Source organism: Ips typographus, linkage group LG3 (assembly GCF_016097725.1).
Source record: "Ips typographus isolate SLU linkage group LG3, UJ_Ityp_2.0, whole genome shotgun sequence".
Lineage (NCBI taxonomy): Eukaryota > Metazoa > Arthropoda > Insecta > Coleoptera > Curculionidae > Ips > Ips typographus.
In genome coordinates this window covers 9,044,836-9,053,919 of record NC_138424.1, presented here as the reverse complement: position 1 = coordinate 9,053,919, position 9,084 = coordinate 9,044,836, and the positions used below count along the sequence as shown (strand labels likewise).

Below are 9,084 nucleotides of genomic sequence, written 5' to 3'. Positions count from 1 at the left end.
TCAATTCTTGTAGCAGAATCCCCCCAGAAATCATTCGATTCAACCTATTATATACTAGATTAGTAAATTCAGGCTAAAATATGATGAACACTAATATTAATAATTGATAATTAATTACAACATTTTCTTTCTGATGTTTAGTAGCAACTGCAATTTCATGTGAAAAAGCATGGTTTTCCGCACTTATTAGAAAAATAACTCAAGTATTACTTTATATGACACAATCAGAAAAAAAGTCATCCCTTTTCAATGTTTTAATCGATTAACCAGTGAGTGTAATGGTTATTGTATAAAAGTCAAGTGAACTTATCTGAACACGTCGACGTCAGGAAAACTCGTCGATCGAAGTCGAAGGGGAAGAAAACTCCAACTAGAGGGGTGAAACTGGGGAAGCGTAGCCAAGGAAACCAACAAATTGCGTTGGGCTTGGCGGGTCACAAAACCCGCTTTCGGAAATTGCAAGTCCATTTACCCGGAATTTATTTTCTCGATGATGGTCATTATCAGCTGAAAAGGTGTCGTGCTAATTCAATTATGACCAAGTTATTTTAATTACATTTCTTGACTGAAATGAGGGATTGCGTTCACACTTCTTGGGTTTAACTTTTAATTGCAAAAATTCAAAAGTGTATTAATTATGTTTTTTTTTATAAGGTAAGCATAGATTAAGTCGAAACTTACGTACAGTCTTGTATACCGAATATCAAACCAAATTAGGATGACGTCATTATTATAGCATAAAATGTTGATTCGACAGTTGTGTTGGTATCAGTAAGAACGAAAACTATAATTCATTGTTTTAAATAAAATGTTATTCTTTTTTTATTTAAGATGTTAAAACGGCTCAACAAACGATGTGAAAACCTTGTAGCCAATCAAAAGTATGGTCCATTTATTTTCCCGTGGCGGTTACGTCATCATTTGTCTTTCTTGTCTATTACATGCGTTCCGAGCGCGATAGAATTTTGACGTCATCTAGTCACGTCGGCAATGAATCAGGACGACAAGGCTCGGAAAATCGGCCGCCATTGTTGACAAAAAGTAAACAAAGAGTCATTTTTTATTTTTGATATAAATTTTACAATATTTTAAGGAGTATTTTGATTTAACTTGTTTTTAATTGCGATACTACGTGTGAGACTAGATAATGTGTGTGTGTTTCGGTAGTCAGTTTTGAAAATGCCACCTTCTTAATACACTTTACAACTATCAAGGGGCCCAGTGAAACATTCTGAAGGAACTAGAGTTTGTGGAACACAAAAGGATGCCTTTTCTAATAGAAAACACTGTCACAATGAAACAGCCCATATATTTACTTACTCCCAAGAAGAGTTTTTTCAAGAACACTACAAAAACCAAGTTTATTCAAGCCAGTGGTTCTCGAAGAAACATGGATATAGAGTAAAGGTGTATTTAGCAGAAGCTGACAAGGTCATTTACCTAGTACTATAAAAAGGACTCTGGTAGAGGTATTAATGAGCTGCTAATACTAAATAGCTTATGTTTCAGTTACCTTTATTTGCCTAATCTGGAGTTTGCTTATCATGCTTTGAAAGGGTCCAAATTTAAAAAGTCCCATTATTAATTGCTCTAAAAGACTCTAAACAAAAGCTGTTTGAAGCTATGGTTATAATGGTGTTGTCAAAATCCATATGCAGAGTGTTGAAAAAACAAATTTCTAATAAGTTACAGGTAATATTAGAAAAATACAAGTTACTTAATACATAAATTTGATCAAATGCCATTATTTTGCAGAATTAGCCCTTATAAATTTTGCCGTACCTTCTCTGACTATAAGGCTAGGAACATATGGTGCTACTGTTAAATACTTTTCCATCAGGTAGTAGGTTAAATTACTATTTTAATTGTATTATTTACACATTATGAAATATACAAATAAAATCTTTAAGAAGTACACTGGAGTTTCTTTTTTATCTAAGAAGTCTAGTTTTCTTCATAAACAATCATAAAATTAGATAATTTCTTTAACTGAGGTACCTACCTGCTCTTACAATAAATTGAACTGAAATTGAAAAAACATGTTAAATAAATCACACAACAAAACCAAATTGATATGTAATTAATGTTGCTGAGTAACAAGTTACAAAAGGAAATAAATAAGCAATCTATATCACAAAACAAAGAAGCAAGTTCTTAAAACACCAACAATTCTGTTATAAGTTAAAACACTGCTTTAGAATTTACTAGTCCCCAGGATACACACATTGCCTTTCCTTTCTTGCAAATTTTATGGAATAATTCTTGAAACGTTGGTATTGGGCTGTTAATGACTCGTTTGAATGCACCTATCTGTAATGTTCTTTCCAGATAATTTAAATTGAATGTTGTTGTTGTTCTCAAGCCAAAGTTTGATTGGAACTTTCCGCCTTTGTTTACCACCAAATGTTGCAAGTTTTCCAGTTTGGTGGAGCTTTTCGACGTTGCCAAAATGACTGAATTAAAAGCTTTGGCTTTGGCAACGTTGATTTCAATGGAATTTTCAAGCTGTTCGACGTGGAAAGTGTGTTTTAGAGTCTAAAAAACTGAAATTTGTTTTATTTGAGCTTAAAACGCCATCTCATCCTCAATTCCATTGGTTGAATTGTTGCAAAGCAATAATTTTCACTTTATTTTTGGAAAAGATTCTCTCTAAATTTAGCGTTAAACATTGAAATTTTCAATATTTGGATGGCTGTAGGAAGCAAACAGTCGATATCTACTTATCCACAATTTTCCTGCTACAGCCTTACAAATATTGAAAACTTCAATGTTTTAATGGTAAATATGACTAAATTTAGAGATAAGCTTCTTGGCCGCCCTGTACAAATAAAGTTTAGTAAAAACCTGTTGCAAAACCATCACTTTTCTCATTACCTATACATAATATACTAGAAATATTACAAAAATGTATATTTTTTAGCATTATTACTTGACTGAATTTCGTTAGCTTTTGCTAAATTAACAACATAATACCAAGTCCAAGGACAAACTTGAAAAGTATGTTTGCATATACTTTAAAACGACCATATTAACAATAATAGCAGACAATTGAACGGATATTACGTTATAAAATACCGTGAACCCCAATTAATTCATTATTATCATAAAGCACACACAGCAAATCGGTATGTCAAAGGTTTTTCGGTATTTGATTGTCACCGCAAAATAAATACTGTTGAGATAATGAGACAAAATTTTCCATGTCTGGTTTATTTTTGTGGTTGTGGGTCAACAATAAAAGATTAAAGTGTATAGATACACAAATTACTATGGTGCTTAGCAATTTTTTAATGCGTTATTTTCACAAAAAACAGTTTGTCAGTTTGGTTTGTCAAAGACCAACTGTTAATTTAATATTAAAACTTTTATTGGTTTGTTATTATTTGTTTTGTAAAATGCACAGTTAACTAAATTAAACTTAAAATGTTTCCAGTCCAGTACACCACTGGAAAGAAAGCATTCACTTGTTGCTTCATTACAAAGTTCCGTTCTCTTTTATCGTCGCTTCCGTTTCCCACTGCAAACAAGCTGCTTTATGGTAGGCTTGATAACTAAATTGTTTGAAATTGTTTAACATGACTGTCCGATTAAATCAGCGCAAATGGAATCAACCTAATAACAGACAGAGCCAAATATTGAGTCAAGTATTTTTTGTTAAATTAAGGAAATTAAGTTCCGACTGCACGAATCAACTCTTTTAGTAATTAATGAAAGTATACAGAGTGTTCCTGAAGAAAAGTAATAAAATATGAAATTAAAAATCATTATTTGTGTTACTACTACTACATCATCTTTATGTGAATGTAGTACGTAAGTATTCACATAATTTTTTAATTAAATAGTTTAGTTTTTAGGTTAGCCCTTTGCAAGGTATGCCTACCTTTTATCAGTGTTGTACCTGAATAGTGCTAGAAACCAGTAAAAGTCAAAGAAGTCAGTGACGTTTATTTATAACGCCCTTTAGCAGCTACTGCAAAATGACCAGAGATTCAGAAATGGTCAAACGTAATTCAGTATTCAAAGGCACTTCCATAAAATACATTATCTGTGGATAAAATTACCAAAGCTGAAACTCCAAGGCACTTTAATAAATTAATATACTTTATAATAATACAATGAATGTTATGAAAAAAATAACTCAATTTAGGTTAAAAATTAAACTGAATTACAGTTAGAAATATATTCTTAACGACCAATATAGGAGATATTCAAAAATTATACAGGAGCCTATAAAAAACCTTCAACCCTCAGTATATTGAAGAAAACCGACATTTTATTAAGGCCATGTATAATGGAATATTTTAGTTCCATTCCCTTCTCAAATACAAAAAGTGTGCGTCATAATGGGACCGTCAACTATAATTTTTCTTATATAACACCTTATTTTTATGACATTTCCTGCTTTTTTCTTAAATTCCAATATTATTTTTCACACCATGTTTTATGGCCAGCTCTCTCTCAGTATTGTTAGGCAGCTTTGTAATATTAATAAAAATGTTAAAATTATGTTGTAGGCATTATGGATGAACGCTTTAGCGAATCACTGCTTTTTGTGTAATCACTTGAAGTTTGAACAATCTATTTATTAATTTATTTTAGGTTGCCTGACTATTAATTAACAATTTGAGAAAAATTGTTTACGCATATCATATTCCCAATTTAACTTATTGTCAAGCAGTTAAGGATGTACATTTTGAGTATTTAATTAAAGAATAGTTTAGTGTAAAAATTGTTTTTTTATTACAAATGAAACTTGTTTACTGTTTTGCTATCCACTAATATTATTCACCGAGCTTATTATTATAGCCATTATTCCCTAAACAAATCTCTCATGAGAACAATGACCATAAAAGAAAAATATATTATATTATACTTTGTCCATGACCAAGAGCCTTCTAAATACTACAGAAACCCCTCCAAAAACTGCCATAGGCTTTAAAGAGTGTCTTAAACCTTGCCTGAATTTTTTTAAAACTGCCACAGCCTTCTAAATACTACAGAAAACCCTCCAAAAGCTGCCAGACGCTTTAAAGAGTGTCTTAAAGCTTGCCTGACGTTTCTAAAATTGCCAGAGGCTTTTAAATACTACAGAAAACAATTCAAAGGCTGCCAGAGGCTTTTAAGAGTGTCTTAAACCTTGTCTGAGGTTTCTAAAATTGCCAGAGGCTTCTTCATACTACAGAAACCAATCCAAAAGCTGCCAGAGGCTTTTAAGAGAGACTTAACCTTGCCTTGGGTTTCTAAAGTTGCCAGAGGCTTCTAAATACTACAGAAAACAGTTCAAAAAATGTCAGATTCGTTTAAAAGTGTCTTAAACCTTGCCTGAATTTTTTAAAACTGCCACAGGCTTCTAAATACTACAGAAAACCCTCCAAAAGCTGCCAGAGGCTTTAAAGAGTGTCTTAAAGCGTGTCTGAGGTTTCTAAAATTGCCAGAGGCTTTTAAATACTACAGAAAACAATTCAAAAGCTGCCAGAGGCTTTTAAGAGTGTCTTAAACCTTGCCTGACGTTTCTAAAGTTGTCAGAGGCTTTTTATTGTCACTTTTGTCACGCAGAAAATAATCTATGTCTCACCTATCCATTATTAATAAATACTACCTGGAAAACGGTGTAGGTTATAAAGTCTACAACAACCTGAGGACGTTATAGACGGGCGTTATTATAACGCCCTGAAACCTTTTTAAATATTAGCAGGGGCATTTTACTTCTTTCATGCCATAAAAGCTACGTATTCCCCATCCTGGAATGCTCTTGACTTTTTAGGTAAAAAAACTTTCCTTGACTTTTTCTGCATTTTCTTTTATATATTTTAAAATTTCATCCAGCTATTGCCTTTTTCCCTGACTGACAGGAATATCAAAGTCACATCATTCAGGTAAAAAAACACTGAACAACATACCGGTAAGGTATGAATTACTTTTCAATCCCAAACTATTCCTCGGGCTGATTCGATAACAACTTTATTATTATAATAAAAAATAATTCTATAAGATAAATACATTCGACACCTTTTCTCATAACTTTACTGTACTTGACCATAAACCATGATAAAACAAAGCAAAACTTTATTGTTTAAAAGCGCCGAATCTCCGTATTTACCGAGATAAAAGCCAATAAAAGCTGATCTAAAGGTCGCTTTTATCCGAACGTGTGGGACCGAGGGAGGCCATAAAGAATTCGTAATGGACGGCCAACTCTGGTCTGTCAAACTCGGACTAGACCTGGGGGATCGAAAGATCGAATCGCCGAGGAGAGACACAAATAACGTAAACATCGGAACGAATCTTAAAAGGGACGAATTTAGGGTATTTTGTTTTAGTTGTTTTATAAACAAATTTTGCAATTTAGCATTACAGAAGATGTAATTTTTGGCTCTCTAGAATGTAATCAATTCCATCTTCAAAAACATTTGGTAAAGAATTTCAAAAACTCATTCTGCAAATGACTCAATCCAGTTTAATACTTTATAACTTTCTTTTATAGGAATACAATTTGTTTATTGTTTAATGTTTTCCTTTTAATGCGAGTGTTGTTACTTTGTATTGGGAAAATGGAAAAGTGTAAAAAGAGAAGCAGAAAAGACTAATTTTTATGGAGTATTAAGAAAACTTATACAAACTCAACGGGAAGGATCATTTACAAGGAACGACAAAAACTTATAATTGAACAGAGAAAAATGCTAGTTTTTATCCAAAATATATATAAACAATCTTTATTCTCAAAGAATAGGCTATCGACCAATTGGACTTTCTGCCCGTGTTACAATTACATAGAGAACGAAAATTAACAGTAATATTTTCCAAAAAAAATCAAAATCTAATTTACAGTTAAAATCTAAGTTGTTCCAATAGGATGCAGGAGGGACAGGAAAATCGGGAATGTCTCGTTTGTCTTCTTAGACAAAGAGGGTCAAGTATAGTCCAGTTGTTAGGGTTGTTTTTCCATTTAGTTTGAATTTCTAGCAGTCTTTCTGAAATTGTTGTCATTTGTGTGCGTCCATAAAGGAGTTCGATGGATGGATTATGTAAAGGGTTATTGGAATGTCTAATTTTTGTAATTAGTCTTAGTGCAATTTGTTCAGTGGTTTGTTTGGTTTTCTCAGTAGCGTTTATCCTCAATACATTTTCATAATCTAGCAGGGCTCTACAGATGGATTTATAAATTGCCGTGGCTGTTTTAGTACTTATTCCTTTGTCTTTGTACGTTAGCGATCTAAAGTGTTTTGTCCTTCTGATAATTTCAGTTCTAATGTTTCGTAAATTTTAATTTTTTGTCAATAGTCACTCCCAGATATTTTATGTCGTTTTTGGGTTCAGTAATGTGGCCGTTAGCTGTAATAGTGGGTGAGTTTATATTGATTTTATGATTAAACAAAATAAGTTGATTTTTAGTGGCATATGGTGTCAGTCGCCACTTATAAAACCATGTCATTGTATTGTTTGTCAGATTCTGAAGTCTTTCTGCAGCAGGTAGTTTTGTCATGTACGACAAGTGCAGTATCGTCCGCGTATTGTAATATGAAAGATGTGTTGTCAATGTAAATTTTGTCTTGAAATTGATGGATTGTATGTTATAAAGAAGTGGGGCAAGTGGGGAGCCTTGAAGAAGCCCTTGCTCGGGAGAGAAAGAATAGGAGTAGTCAGTATTGATGCGCACTTGTAGTTGTTTATTTTGTAGTAGGTTTTTAATATTGTAAAGGAGGTATTTTGGTATTTGAAGTTGATGCAGTTTATACAGGGTGGTCCAGTTTTAAGTGTCAATAATTCACCATTTGATAGCCAATCAAAAAATAAGTTGACTTGCATTGTGTCATTTTTCTGAAAAACGTTTCCTAAGGAAGATACAGTCCTCCAAATTTCAATTTAAAAATTCGTTTTATAGTTTAAAACTGAACATTCAAGGCTTGTGAAAGTCCAAATTTGTACTGAATAGTCTAAAAACTTGCTTTTTACTACTAGGAATGGTCTTATGATTCGCTTTCTCAGACTGCCATCCTGGTTGAGTGTCTGAAACTGGCATTCAAGAACTAAAAAAAAGTCCGGAAATCAAGACAAAGATTGTATTGTGCATGAAACTCATTTTTTACTACTAAAAATAATATAAAAGTTGACTTTTAATGCTAGAACTGACTTTACTAGGACTAAAGAGAGTCCAAAAGTATATTTTCAAGACTTCAACTTTCAACAAGTCAAGAAGTAAATTAAATTTTCGGACTATTTTATTTCTAAAAATTAGTTCTCAAGACTATTAGGTATTGTAGCATTTGGTACCAAATTTTTTTACTTTTATTACTGAAGAAACTTGACTTTTGGAAATAGTCTTAAACTCGATTTTTCAGTCTTAAAAAGCATTAAAAACAGTCTGAATTTCTTAGAGGTGCTACAATTTATTGCACCTATGAGTGTAGAAGTCAATTTAATAATGAAGAAACTTGAAATAACATTTTCAAGACTATTGTGTGGACACACTGGCTTTTAGGCCTGATAAGTCAAAAACTTTGTAAAGATAGTCTTGAAACTCGATGTGAGGCACCGAAAACAGCCTTAAAACACTAAAAACAGTCTAGTTTATTAAGAAATACCCGAATTTTTAGCACTGAGGTGTCTAGAAGTCGATTTAATAGTGACAAAGCTTGGAATGCTATTTTAAGTCTATGAAGAATGTAAAAATTGTTTTTTAAGTTTGCTATGTCAATAACTTGGTGAAGATAGTCTTGAAACTCGATTTTCCAAGCTGAAAGCAGTTTTGAAGCACTAAAAATAGTCCAGAATTCGAAGAAAATGAAAAAGAAAGTAAAAAGCACGAAAAGTTCGTTTTCAAGGCAATTTTCATGAATCTAATGTTAATGTCCTGCATCTAAGACTATTTTCAAGACTAAAATATTGAAATTTGTCTTAAAATTATGAAAACTTACTCCAAATGCAAATTTTAAGCTTCTGATGTCACTTTTCATTAGTTCAGTCACATTTTGGGGTTCAAGTCAATTTTTAAGGTTTAAATGTATGAATTTGTTGTAACAAATTCTTGAAAAAGTAGTTTTTATGTCTACAAGTCAATTTTTAGTATTAAAGTCTCTCGATTTG

At 32.3% G+C, this 9,084-nt stretch overlaps 1 long non-coding RNA gene across 1 annotated transcript in view; it reads right to left on the bottom strand.

The window, feature by feature from the left end:
* Nucleotides 1-239: 239 nt before the first annotated feature.
* Nucleotides 240-9,084, bottom strand: part of LOC145726154 (uncharacterized) — a 67,277-nt gene continuing 58,432 nt past the window's right edge. Inside the window, exon 2 of the long non-coding RNA XR_014177507.1 lies at nucleotides 240-507. This is a non-coding gene — a long non-coding RNA (uncharacterized LOC145726154). The remainder of the gene's footprint in view (nucleotides 508-9,084) is intronic.